Source organism: Procambarus clarkii, chromosome 31 (assembly GCF_040958095.1).
Source record: "Procambarus clarkii isolate CNS0578487 chromosome 31, FALCON_Pclarkii_2.0, whole genome shotgun sequence".
NCBI classification, from domain to species: domain Eukaryota; kingdom Metazoa; phylum Arthropoda; class Malacostraca; order Decapoda; family Cambaridae; genus Procambarus; species Procambarus clarkii.
Window position 1 is genome coordinate 28,352,185 of NC_091180.1, and position 14,193 is coordinate 28,366,377.

Genomic DNA, 14,193 nt, shown 5'->3' on the forward strand with positions numbered 1-14,193 from the left:
TTCTAAAGTCTGTACACAAGGCCACTGAAGGCTGTGAAGCTGGGGCCGAGAGCTGAAGCTGTGTCCTCGCCTGAAGATGAAGGTCAGCACAGCCAGATGGATACATACATAAAGTGTTTGTGTAGGTTGGTGGTAATTAAGGAGCCCTCGTGAACACCTGGCCGCCCTCCACGGGCTGTGCAACCATCGTGACCTAACCAGGTAAGCTAACTACCGCAGACAGGCTGCACCCATAATTGATCAATATCGTTTCCGGTCACGTTTCACTGTGGGAGAGAGATGTTGGCAGGAATAGCAGGTCGCGCGTGAAGCGAAAAATACCTTGAGGAACTGAGAACGAACAGAGCAACATGAACGTTCGTGAAGACGAGAACGGCGAAGGCCATTTTCGCTTCAAGTTATCCTTTTTTTATTTATTTATTTTGGTCTGGGTGCGATATTGATTGCGGGGTTGTGTGGCGGGCGCTAATGCATCAATGGGGCTTTTGGCGGAAATATCGAATAATGAAAAGTAGAGATATGCGAGGAGAAAATCGTTACGCGGCGGGAGCCATGCGCGGACTGCTCTGGGCCTACACTCACGGCGCCCACACACACCTCTCCGCCCGGACGCCATCACATCATTTACTGCTTCTCATTTTTGTACCGCCTTCTCCTTTCTTCTTATATCTTCTGCTACTGTCCTCCAGGACGCTCTGTCGTCGCCCTCGTCGCTGTCTCTGACCCCGTGGGGCCTCTTCGGGGAAGCTTTTCGAGATAAAATCCTTTGTCAATACACAAATTGTCAGCCGGCGCTGTCCTGGCTGAAGTGGCGGACACTCGGATCTGGATGGATGATTTTGAGCTTGATACTTAGCCTTTAATACCGCGCTAACATAATTATATTAGAAATGCGGCATAATGTATCTGTCGTGGCCACATTAAGAACTCCCTACCCCAACGGGACGGACATGAATGGTGTCGTTGGTAATATTGTATCAAGGGCGAGAGAGGCGAATCAATCGGCAACCAGGCGCGGGTGTCGGCCATGTTGTGACGTCATCATCCGGGACAGTGGGCTGGCTGGGCCACCATCTTGCCAGTCGTGGTGAGCACCTGACCGGAGGGCGACTAAGGAGAGGTAACTAACTCCATCACACACTCTGTCTCCTTCACTCTCTCCCTCCCTCTTCTTCTTCCTCACATTCATGCATGTCCTGGCCACGGCCCTAGGTCCCTCCAGCTGGCCCAGGTGTGGCCCCAGCCGCGGGAGAACTCCTGGAACTTGAAGAAACGGGCCCAACATCTGGTACACTTTGATAGGGTTGTGTGTGTGTGTGTGTGTGTGGCATAACTTTACAACCCCGGCTTGTACACCTCAGTCATGACTGCTGGCAGACGTGCTTGTAGCCAGGTGCCAGGTGTACAAGTAGGCATGGTGCCAGGCTGATGGAAAGTGCCAGGAGGCTGTCCTTAAGGAAGCCAGCCTCAGGTGCCATACTGACCTAGGCTCGCCATATGCTCGAACACTTGTCATGGGGGGAGGGGGCTTCTACAGGTGTTGGAGAGTGCTGCAAGTGTTTGGTAGTGCCACAGGTGTTGGGGGAGTGTGGCAGATGTTTTGACAGTGCCACAGGTGTTTGAGGAGTGCAGCTGGTGCTGCGGAGTGCCACAATTGTTGGGGCGTGGGGACAGTGCCTTAAGTACTGGCGACTGGGAGAGTACCACAGATGTTGATGAGTGTCACAGGTGTTGTGTGGGGGTAGGTTTTGACAAGTAAGACATGCTACAGGTGTTGGAGTGCCACAGGTGTGAAGTGCCACAGGTGTTGGGGAGTGGGGTAGGGGCCACAAATATTGGGGTGTGAGCAGTGCCACGGGTGTTGAGAAGTAGGAGGGACAGTGCCATAGGTGTGGAATGCGGCAGGTGTAGGACAGTGCCACATGTGTTGGGAGTACGACAGATGCAGAATGAAACAAGGGTAGAGTGTGGCAGGTGTGTAGTGCTACTGAGGTGGGAAGCAGGTGTGGAGGAAGGACATAACTGAACCAACACACACCTTAGTAAGGTATAAATATTTCCAGACAACTGACTTACTTTCTCGTCAATCTACCGGGAGGGAGGGTAGACTAGTGAGGGAGGGAGGGTAGACTAGTGAGGGAGGGAGGGTACATTGATGAGGGAGGGAGGGAAGGTAGACTGGTGAGGGAGGGAGGGAGGGAGGGTAGACTGGTGAGGGAGGGAGGGAGGGAGGGTAGACTGGTGAGGGAGGGAGGGAGGGTAGACTGGTGAGGGAGGGAGGGAGGGAGGGTAGACTGGTGAGGGAGGGAGGGAGGGTAGACTGGTGAGGGAGGGAGGGAGGGTAGACTGGTGAGGGAGGGAGGGAGGGTAGACTGGTGAGGGAGGGAGGGAGGGTAGACTGGTGAGGGAGGGAGGGATGGAGGGTAGACTGGTGAGGGAGGGAGGGAGGGAGGGTAGACTGGTGAGGGAGGGAGGGAGGGTAGACTGGTGAGGGAGGGAGGGAGGGTAGACTGGTGAGGGAGGGAGGGAGGGTAGACTGGTGAGGGAGGGAGGGAGGGTAGACTAGTGAGGGAGGGAGGGTACATTGATGAGGGAGGGAGGGAAGGTAGACTGGTGAGGGAGGGAGGGTACATTGATGAGGGAGGGAGGGAAGGTAGACTGGTGAGGGAGGGAGGGAGGGAGGGTAGACTGGTGAGGGAGGGAGGGAGGGTAGACTGGTGAGGGAGGGAGGGAGGGAGGGTAGACTGGTGAGGGAGGGAGGGAGGGTAGACTGGTGAGGGAGGGAGGGAGGGTAGACTGGTGAGGGAGGGAGGGAAGGTAGACTGGTGAGGGAGGGAGGGTAGACTGGTGAGGGAGGGAGGGATGGAGGGTAGACTGGTGAGGGAGGGAGGGATGGAGGGTAGACTGGTGAGGGAGGGAGGGAGGGTAGACTGGTGAGGGAGGGAGGGTAGACTGGTGATGGAGGGAGGGAGGGAGGGTAGACTGGTGATGGAGGGAGGGTAGACTGGTGAGGGAGGGAGGGTACATTGGTGAGGGAGGGAGGGAGGGTAGACTGGTGAGGGAGGGAGGGTAGACTGGTGATGGAGGGAGGGAGGGAGGGTAGACTGGTGAGGGAGGGAGGGTAGACTGGTGAGGGAGGGAGGGAGGGAGGGTAGACTGGTGAGGGAGGGAGGGAGGGTAGACTGGTGAGGGAGGGAGGGTAGACTGGTGAGGGAGGGAGGGAGGGAGGGTAGACTGGTGATGGAGGGAGGGAGGGAGGGTAGACTGGTGATGGAGGGAGGGAGGGAGGGTAGACTGGTGATGGAGGGAGGGAGGGAGGGTAGACTGGTGATGGAGGGAGGGAGGGTAGACTGGTGAGGGAGGGAGGGAGGGTAGACTGGTGATGGAGGGAGGGTAGACTGCTGAGGGAGGGAGGGAGGGTAGACTGGTGAGGGAGAAAGGGTAGACTGGTGATGGAGGGAGGGTAGACTGGTGAGGGAGGGTAGACTGGTGAGGGAGGGAGGGTACATTGGTGAGGGAGGGAGGGAGGGTAGACTGGTGATGGAGGGAGGGAGGGTAGACTGATGAGGGAGGGAGGGAGGGAGGGAGGGTAGACTGGTGAGGGAGGGAGGGAGGGTCGACTGGTGAGGGAGGGAGGGAGGGAGGGTAGACTGGTGATGGAGGGAGGGAGGGAGGGTAGACTGCTGAGGGAGGGAGGGTTGACTGGTGAGGGAGGGAGGGTTGACTGGTGAGGGAGGGAGGGTAGACTGGTGAGGGAGGGAGGGAAGGAATTAGTTCCAGGTGTAGGGAGACCACGATGTTATATCAGAAGTTTTGATATAAAGTGGAAGTGTTGTATAAAGTGTTGTATAAAGTGTTGTATAAGGTGTTGTATGAGAAGTGTTGTATAAAGTGTTGTATGAGAAGTGTTGTATGAGAAGTGTTGTATAAAGTGTTGTATGAGAAGTGTTGTATGAGAAGTGTTGTATAAAGTGTTGTATGAGAAGTGTTGTATGAGAAGTGTTGTATAAAGTGTTGTATGAGAAGTGTTGTATAAGGTGTTGTATGAGAAGTGTTGTATAAAGTGTTGTATGAGAAGTGTTGTATAAAGTGTTGTATGAGAAGTGTTGTATAAAGTGTTGTATGAGAAGTGTTGTATAATGTTTTGATTTGAAAAGTGGAAATTGCAATCATTCTTTCACATACACAAGCATTCATCACAATTATCATACTAATCATCTAATAACTATGTGTATGTATATACATAACATATACATATTTATATATATTATATAATTTATATTTAAGCATAGGGAAGGTTGTGTCACAGAGGGGAGGTGTATTATTTGAGCAGTGGTATATGGCGTCTGTACTCACCTAGTTGTGCTTGTGGCGGTTGAGCTTCGGCTCTTTGGTCCCGCCTCTCAACTATCAATCAACTGGTGTACAAGTTCCTGAGCCTGTTGGGCTCTATCATATTTACATTTGAAACTGTGTATGGAGTCAGCCTCCACCACATCACTGCCTAATGCATTCCACCAGTTAACTACTCTGACACTGAAAGAGTTCTATCTAATATCTCTATGGCTCATCTGGGTACTCAGTTCCCATCTGTGTTGAGTGGTACCTGTGTTGTGTGGTACCTGTGTTGAGTGGTACCTGTGTTGTGTGGTACCTGTGTTGAGTGGTACCTGTGTTGTGTGGTACCTGTGTTGAGTGGTACCTGTGTTGTGTGGTACCTGTGTTGAGTGGTACCTGTGTTGTGTGGTACCTGTGTTGAGTGGTACCTGTGTTGTGTGGTACCTGTGTTGAGTGGTACCTGTCTTGTGTGGTACCTGTGTTGAGTGGTACCTGTCTTGTGTGGTACCTGTCTTGTGTGGTACCTGTCTTCTGTGGTAGTGTGTATACACATTAGTTACTCTAGTGTGTATATGTTCCAAGGTTGCTCTAGTGTGTATATGTTCCAGGGTTGCTCTAGTGTGTATGTGTTCCAAGGTTGCTCTAGTTTGTATATGTCCCACGGATGCTCTAGTGTGTATATATTCCAAGGTTGCTCTAGTGTGTATATATTCCAAGGTTGCTCTAGTGTGTATATATTCCAAGGTTGCTTTAGTGTGTATATGTTCCAGGGTTGCTCTAGTGTGTATATGTTCCAAGGGTGCTCTAGTGTCTATATGTTCCAGGGGTGCTCTAGTGTCTATATGTTCCAGGGTTGCTTTAGTGTGTATATGTTCCAGGGTTGCTCTAGTGTGTATATGTTCCAGGGTTGCTTTAGTGTGTATGTGTTCCAAGGTTGCTCTAGTGTGTATATGTTCCAGGGGTGCTCTAGTGTCTATATGTTCCAGGGTTGCTCTAGTGTGTATATGTTCCAAGGTTGCTCTAGTGTGTATATATTCCAAGGTTACTCTAGTGTGTATATATTCCAAGGTTACCACCTACACAATTCTAAAAGGAATAGACAAGGTAGATAAAGACAAACTATTAAGAACGGGTGACACACGCACAAGGGGACACAGGTGGAAACTTAGTACCCAACTGAGACGAATTTCTTAAGTGTCAAGGTAGTTAACAAATGAATGTACTAGGAAGTGATGTGATGGAGGCAGACTCTATATAGTTATATATTTAGATATGAAAGAGTCCAACGTGTGTAGCAGTTGCTGGTCGGTTGAGAGGCGGTCCCAAAGAGCCGAAGCTCAGCCCGCAGTAGCAGGTGAGAGGATATTATATAATTAATAAATATACCTTTAATCTATACAAGTTTACTCCCATAATATTAATGCACTGGTGACAATTAACGCAGTAAATGACAAATCTATAAATATATCTCTTCTGTATTAATAAGGAAATCAATGAGGCAAGTGCCCCCTGAATGTTTAAGTTCTTAATCAATACCGCAGCTGGTGAAAGAAAACGGGGAACATTACCGGTGGGCGGGTTATCCTGGGATATCTACATATATACACGCGTACCTGTTTTGGTTACGTCAGTGCCTGCGTCACATTCACGAAGCAGTTACGCAAGTACTCACGAACGTGTACATCTTTCCTCAATCTTTGACGGCTTTGGTTACATTTATTTAACAGTTTACAAGCATGAAAACCTCCAAATCAACTGTTGTTATTGTTATAAACAGCCTCCAGGTGCTTCGGAGCTCATTAACTGTTTAATAATTGTAACCAAAGCCGCCAAAGATTGAGACAAGATGTACAGGTTCGTGAGTGCTTGCGTTACTGCTTCGTGAATCTGGGGCCAGTTGTGTACGGGGTGTAAATAGACGCACTCTTATCTCCTGAGCATGAGGGGACACCTACCTGTTGGCGTCTGTTGGTCTCGTCCTGTACTCTCTCCTGTCTCAACTGTCTGTCTCTCCGGCACTCTCTCCCATTGTGGGTGTTCCTGGCTTGGTCGGCACAACCTCAGTCTTTTCAAGTCTTTTTGAAAAAATTAAGCAAGAAATGACTTGATATTGTGTTGATTAGCACGAAAGCGCTCGAGTCATTTCTTGTTTCATTTTTCGTTCCTGGTTAAATATTTTCACATTATTCATCACTTGGTAATTTCTTCGTTATTTAAACACACACACACACACACACACACACACACACACACACACACACACACACACACACACACACACACACACACACACACACACACACACCATGTATAATATGCGAGAATATATGGCGTGATTATGGTTATTTAAGCCAAAGGTTTTGTTCAAAGTTTAGAAGTTTGTGAAGGAGAACTGTGTTGTCGGGCATAATATAAATGTTGTTTGAAATAGTGTATGATTGATGTGGCTGAAGCCTCGTGGCCGCCCTCACAACACACTCCCTTATGCCTCCCTTGGGCTCCTCCCGTCCTGGGGTATGTATACTGTCTCCTGGGTATGTATACAGCGTCCTGGGGTATGTATACTGTGTCCTGAGGTATGTATACTGTGTCCTGGGGTATGTATACTGTCTCCTGGGGTATGTATACAGCGTCCTGGGGTATGTATACTGTCTTGGGGTATGTATACTGTGTCCTGGGGTATGTATACTGTGTCCTGGGGTATGTATACTGTGTCTTGGGGTATGTATACTGTGTCCTGGGGTATGTATACTGTCTCCTGGGGTATGTATACAGCGTCCTGGGGTATGTATACTGTCTTCGGGTATGTATACTGTGTCCTGGGGTATGTATACTGTGTCCTGGGTATGTATACTGTGTCTTGGGGTATGTATACTGTGTCTTGGGGTATGTGTACTGTGTCCTGGGGTATGTATACTGTGTATTGGGGTATGTATACAGTGTCCTGGGGTATGTATGCTGTGTCCTGGGGTATGTATACAGTGTCCTGGGGTATGTATACAGTGTCCTGGGGAATGTATACAGTGTCCTGGGGTATGCATACTGTGTCCTGGGTATGTATACTGTCTCCTGGGGTATGTATACTGTGTCTTTGGGTATGTATACTGTGTCCTGGGTATGTATACAGCATCCTGGGGTATGTATACTGTGTCCTGGGGTATGTATACGGTGTCCTGGGGTATGTATACTGTATCTTGGGGTATGTATACTGTGTCCTGGGTATGTATACAGCGTCCTGGGGTATGTATACTGTGTCCTGGGGTATGTATACTGTGTCTTGGGTATGTATACTGTCCTGGGTATGTATACAGCGTCCTGGGGATGTATACTGTGTCCTGGGGTATGTATAGTGTCCTGGGGTATGTATACAGTGTCCTGGGGTATGTATACTGTGTCCTGGGTATGTATGCAGTGTCCTGGGGTATGTATACAGTGTCCTAGGGTATGTATAATGTTCTGGGGTATGTATACAGTGTCCTGGGGTATGTATACTGTGTCCTGGGGTATGTATACTGTGTCCTAGGGTATGTATACAGTGTCCTGGGGTATGTATATTGTGTCCTGGGGTATGTATACTGTGTCCTGGGGTATGTATGCAGTGTCCTGGGGTATGTATGCAGTGTCCTGGGGTATGTATGCAGTGTCCTGGGGTATGTATGCAGTGTCCTGGGGTATATATGCAGTGTCCTAGGGTATGTATACAGTGCCCTAGGGTATGTATACAGTGTCCTGGGGTATGTATACAGTGTCCTGGGGAATGTATACAGCGTCCTGGGGTATGTGTACTGTGTCTTGGGGTATGTGTCCTGGGGTATGTATACAGTGTCCTGGGGTATGTATACTGTGTCCTGGGGTATGTATACAGTGTCCTAGGGTATGTATAATGTCCTGGGGTATGTATACTGTGTCTTGGGGTATGTGTACAGTGTCCTGGGGTATGTATACTGTGTCCTTGGGTATGTATACAGTGTCCTGGAGTATGTATACAGTGTCCTGGGGTATGTATGCAGTGTCCTGGGGTATGTATACGGCGTCCTAGGGTATGTATACAGTGTCCTGGGGTATGTATACTGTGTCCTGGGGTATGTATAGTGTCCTGGGGTATGTATACAGGACGTGGGATATATATACAGTGTCCTGGGGGTATGTATACAGGTCGTGGGATATGTATACAGTGTCCTGGGGTATGTATACACGAGTGGTGTGTGGTGGGGGGGGATCTGCTGACACAGACATACACGTCAACTCTTGCCTTCACGCACAAGTCAGTTGTACAAGTCGGGAGTTCTATGTATTCGTCCAAATCTTCGCTCATCGTGTACATGAAGCGCTTCCGCTCACTATCCGCGTTGTTCATACGTGGATAGTGGACGGATGGGAAGGGATGCCTGGTGATTTCCCCGCCCCACCTGGTGCATGAGGTGGGCCTAATATGCAGGTGCGTCTAGTAGAGCAGGTAACCCACAAGAGGTGGGGCAGGTGATGTGGGTAAGTCGACAGGTGTCTGGTGGGGGCTAGGTAACCTTCCTTCATAGGTGGGGCAGGCGGATGAGGCAGCCTCCCCCCCTCCCCCAAGAGGTTGGGCAGATGGATGAGGCAGCCTCCCCCCCTCCCCCAAGAGGTGGGGCAGGTGGATGAGGCAGCCTCCCCCCCCCAAGAGGTGGGGCAGGTGGATGAGGCAGCCTCCCTCCCCCTCCCCCAAGAGGTTGGGGCAGGTGGATGAGGCAGCCTCCCCCCCTCCCCCAAGAGGTGGGGCAGATGGATGAGGAAGCCTCCCCCCCTCCCCCAAGAGGTGGGGCAGGTGGATGAGGCAGCCTCCCCCCCCCTCCCCCAAGAGGTGGGGCAGGTGGATGAGGCACCCCCCCCCAAGAGGTGGGGCAGGTGGATGAGACCGCCCCCCCCCCCAAGAGGTGGGGCGACAGGTGTTGTGGGTGGTGGAGTATGTGTGTTAGGCGCTCAGTGTGGTGGTGGCTGTGGTGGAGAGCAAACATACACACACTCACCTGTCAGTATTGATCTGCCCTCGTGTACCTGCCCTCTCTCTCACTCTCCCACTCACTCACTCTCTCACCTCCACCGTATTCACGCTCCCTTCTTGAGCGGTGAAGAACAACACAAGCGCCAGCAACACAGGGCAACAAGCAACCACTTCCTCACACCTCCCTGGCTCCTGCAACCCGTCCTCGCAGACGGAAAGACAGTGCTAATAAGGCCATTCTTCACTACATGTGTCGCCCAAGTCGCACCAAGATCCCGTAACTGGACGGCCCAGAATGGATTGCACGGCATGAACGACCCTCAGGAAGGGTTGTTGGGGGGTTAAGGGACGCTGGGGTTGGATTGGTGAAGTGTTGTCGTGCGGTCTGGGGGTTCAGATTGGCAGTACGCTCGTCAAGTGGAGCGTTGTGACCTGTGCTTGGAGGGCCAGGTGGACCACCTGATGGACCTTGGTTGTGCACTACTCGTGTCACACCTGGTAGTGGTGACCAGTGGCACTCACTCGGGTGACACTCACTGGTAGTGGTGACCAGTGGCACTCACTCGGGTGACACTCACTGGTAGTGGTGACTAGTGAGTGACTGTGATGGTCTCAAAGAGTAATAACCAAGAGAGACGTGAGGGATAAGTGGCTCACTTACCTCATAAGTGTTCAAGAAGCGAGTCTTTGAGCACACCAGGTGAGTGGGGCTCAGTGTCATCATTGCTCAGTTAAGGGCTGAGTGCTAATGTTTAACAAGGCTTAGGTGCCAGTGTCGACAAATGGCTGGGTGCCCATACAGCCGTGTGTCAATGGTCTCATTTGACCCATTAAACAGCCGCCTTCTGTAATAATCTTTAAGCCAGCATCTTGCCCAACACCTTTGGTCTCAGAATATTCCACAACCCTCCCTCTAGGTATATTTAACACAAATTTTCTGCTGCTTTATCTGTATTTAGTTCTTGTGTTAACATACGATACCGATCAGGGGACTGGTGTAGAACAGGTATTGAGAGTCCATACTATGTCCATGGACATGTCCATACTATGGTGTAAGTGATGGATGGTAGCTTGCAGGATGGGGGCTCGTCTGGCTGTGGCTGTAGCAGGCCTTATCTTACCATCACTCACTTCTATACGCAGGCACGCAATACACATACATGCACGCGTGGATTACATACATACACGCATGCATTTAATATGCGCACACATTCTCACACACACACACACACACACACACACACACACACACACACACACACACACACACACACACACACACACACACGCACACGCACACACTTTTCTACATATCTACAGTTTCAAATGTAGATATGATAGAGCCTAGTAAGCTCAGGAATCTGTATACCAGTTGATTGACAGTTGAGAGGCGGGACCAAAGAGCCAAAGCTCAACCCCCGCAAGCACCAATAGGTGAGTACACACACACACACACAGGAGTCAGCCCGCATACAATAACACCAAGTCTAACATTATCAGCTGCCTCTTGCATCATACATTGGATGATGTCATACTGACGTCATTATGAGCTGCCCCTTGCATCATACAGACATTGTGACGTCAAACACACGTCATAATCATCCAACCAATGGCTCTCCACTTCTCTAATAATAAACTATATATTATACTTCTTTTATAATAAACTTCTTCCACAATCAACTATTACCCTGAGAGGGTTGTTAGTATGGCTCTCCCTGTTTAGTCATTAGTCTCTCCCCGATATCATACACTAGTAACATTACTCCTAACTGCTAATCGTTATTATTAGATTCAATACTAATATTATTCTTATTTAGAAAATCAGTTCGAGGACTGATGTGACCGGCACCAGCGATCATGGTACCCCCAGCACCTTACCCCCCTGTACCACCAACCCGTCCTCTTAAAAATAACGTCACTTTTGGCGCGTATGCGCGCTATGGCCAAATTTGGACGTAATTTGAAATAAAATCGACTCGCAAAATTGACGTACTGTTCCGTTTTCTGTTTGAGTCGTCAGGCTTACTCGGCAAGCTTAGAAAAGGATTCTTTCCATTAACGTTTTTCATACCGTTTTGAAACATTATGAGAATTTCCTGCCCACCTAACCTATCAGAGGACCCTTAACTTACTGTTGTTGAAAAAAAAATTCCAAAATTTATATTCATTTTTTTTTTCATTTTCAAAATACGTCCATATTCGGCCATACGGGTATACGGCCAAAAGCGACGTTCTTTTTAAGATGACAGGTTGACGTGGTATAAGGTATACAACCTGGGATTCCACTCAATCCACAGGATGTGTGGAGGTTTATCCACACATTTATCCACAGCACGTTTTATCCATAACCTCCAAGCTCTCATGACAGGCTTGTCATATTTGTTGCACGGTAGAGTTGCACTCTTGAATTTACCTGTAGTAATACAGGTAAACTCAGCCACAGGTACAGGTTTACCTGTAGCAATACGGGTTAACTCAGCCACAGGTACAGGTTTACCTGTAGCAATACGGGTAAACTCAGCCACGGGTACATGTTTACCTGTAGCAATACGTGTAAACTCAGCTACAGGTGCAGGTTTACGTGTAGCAATACGGGTAAACTCAGCTACATGTTTGCCTGTAGCAATACGAGTAAACTCAGCCACAGGTACAGGTTTACCTGTAGCAATACGGGTCTTGTTTACGCATATTTATTGTTTAAAGGTTATTGAATACCATTTTGTGTCGTCCATTCATTATCACAATGTTTTAATGTCAGTCGTTAGAACGCCGGCAAAACCAGTTCCGTCGTTTGGTTTATTTTAGATAATTCGAGCATAGATTTATGCTTTCTTTTAGTGATAAATATGTGTTTGGTAGTTTGTGGTGAGTTGTCAGGTGTTTGTTCTGGAGGGAGGACTCTGTAGTGCAGGTTGTATTATACACCGTCCTGCCATGTGTCTCCCGTGTTGTATTATACACCGTCCTGCCATGTGTCTCCCGTGTTGTATTATACACGGTCTTGCCATGTGTCTCCCGTGTTGTATTATACACGGTCTTGCCATGTGTCTCCCGTGTTGTATTATACACGGTCTTGCCATGTGTCTCCCGTGTTGTATTATACACCGTCCTGCCATGTGTCTCCCGTGTTGTATTATACACGGTCTTGCCATGTGTCTCCCGTGTTGCATTATACACGGTCTTGCCATGTGTCTCCCGTGTTGTATTATACACCGTCCTGCCATGTGTCTCCCGTGTTGTATTATACACGGTCCTGCCATGTGTCTCCCGTGTTGTATTATACACGGTCTTGCCATGTGTCTCCCGTGTTGTATTATACACGGTCTTGCCATGTGTCTCCCGTGTTGCATTATACACGGTCTTGCCATGTGTCTCCCGTGTTGTATTATACACGGTCTTGCCATGTGTCTCCCGTGTTGTATTATACACGGTCCTGCCATGTGTCTCCCGTGTTGCATTATACACGGTCCTGCCATGTGTCTCCCGTGTTGTATTATACACGGTCTTGCCACGCACGTCCTCCTGTGAAAGATGTTAGGTTGGACGTCACTGAGTCTGATGCCTCAAGTCCTCTCCTCACCAGACATCTTGGTGAATCTTGCGTGTCTCTAAGAGCCTCAGATACGAGCTCGGAGAGCGACTCCAAGACGGTGTTGAGTACACTTGATATATTTTGCGGATAGTTCACTGCCAAGCACTGCGTAACGTGAAGCTGGGCCCTGTGCACACATGCAAACTTCCTATTGTATCACCCTGTATCATCTTCCATGTATCTAGCCAAAGGCGGGATCATTCACACACTGTGTAGTGTAGCAGGTCTCAACGCAAGCAGGTCAGAAGGAGCTGTAACTATGGTTGTTAGCACTGTAAACTAGCAGTGTAAAACACATTGTTATCACGTTATGCCTAAATCTGTGCTTAATGTGTTGATATATAATCGTCTTGCCTTATTGGGGGGGGGGGGTGATCTTATTTGATTATGCAGGCGATGAGTCACAATAACGTGGCTAAAGTATGTTGACCAGACCACACACTAGAAGGTGAAGGGACGACGACGTTTCGATCCGTCCTGGACCATTCGATTTGAGAATGGTCCAGGACGGACCGAAACGTCGTCGTCCCTTCACCATCTTATTTGATTAGTTTATTATAGAGCCCATACCTGTCGTGCTGGGGAGGGAGGGGGGGGGGTAGTGGTGAGAGTTACACAGGTACATAATGGGCTCAGGAGCTGGTACTCATTATTATTACAATAAATCCATAAATGGTGATATTATTACTATTATTACATTATTATTACCATAAATCCTATGGTGATAAAGAAGCAGGACGGGCTGGTAGTTTGGTCTCGAACTGTGTTGTTGCCGGACCCGTACCTCCACTCTTACTGCTCCACCCCCCCCTTCCCCCATCACCCCCCCCCCCTTGCTCTCTTCCCTCCTCCTCTTCCTCGACTCTCCCCCCCCCCTCCCTCTGCCCCCCCCCCCCCTTTACCTCACAGTACACACCTGTGGCCCACACAACTATAGGCTACCAGGTAAGCGCAGGTACACAATGAGTTCCACCTGTTTCCCCGAGCACCTGTTGTGTACGTATTTTGTATGTGTGTGTTCTCGCCTAGTTGTGCTTGCAGGGTCGAGCCTCTGCTCTTGAGCCCCGCCTTACGACCATAATTAGTTCGGTGCAGTAAATGTAACTATATCATATTTACATTTAAAGTTATGTATTGAATTGGTTTGAAGAAGTTGGACATATAGTTTGTTCTAGTTATTTACGACTCTTAGATTGGTAAAGTTGTGTCTGACATCCCTGTTTCTCCTGAGTGTTGCCGGTGGCCAGTTATGTCCTCAAGAAAGGCGTGTTTGTCTTGGCATTAC

At 49.1% G+C, this 14,193-nt stretch overlaps 1 protein-coding gene across 3 annotated transcripts in view; it reads left to right on the forward strand.

The window, feature by feature from the left end:
* Positions 1 to 961: 961 nt before the first annotated feature.
* Positions 962 to 14,193, forward strand: part of LOC123758808 (uncharacterized) — a gene marked incomplete at its 3' end in the record, with an annotated part of 252,072 nt that continues 238,840 nt past the window's right edge. For 2 of the 3 annotated variants that reach the window (XM_069334617.1, XM_069334619.1), the window contains 1 exon segment: positions 962 to 1,120. 3 annotated transcript variants of the gene reach the window in all.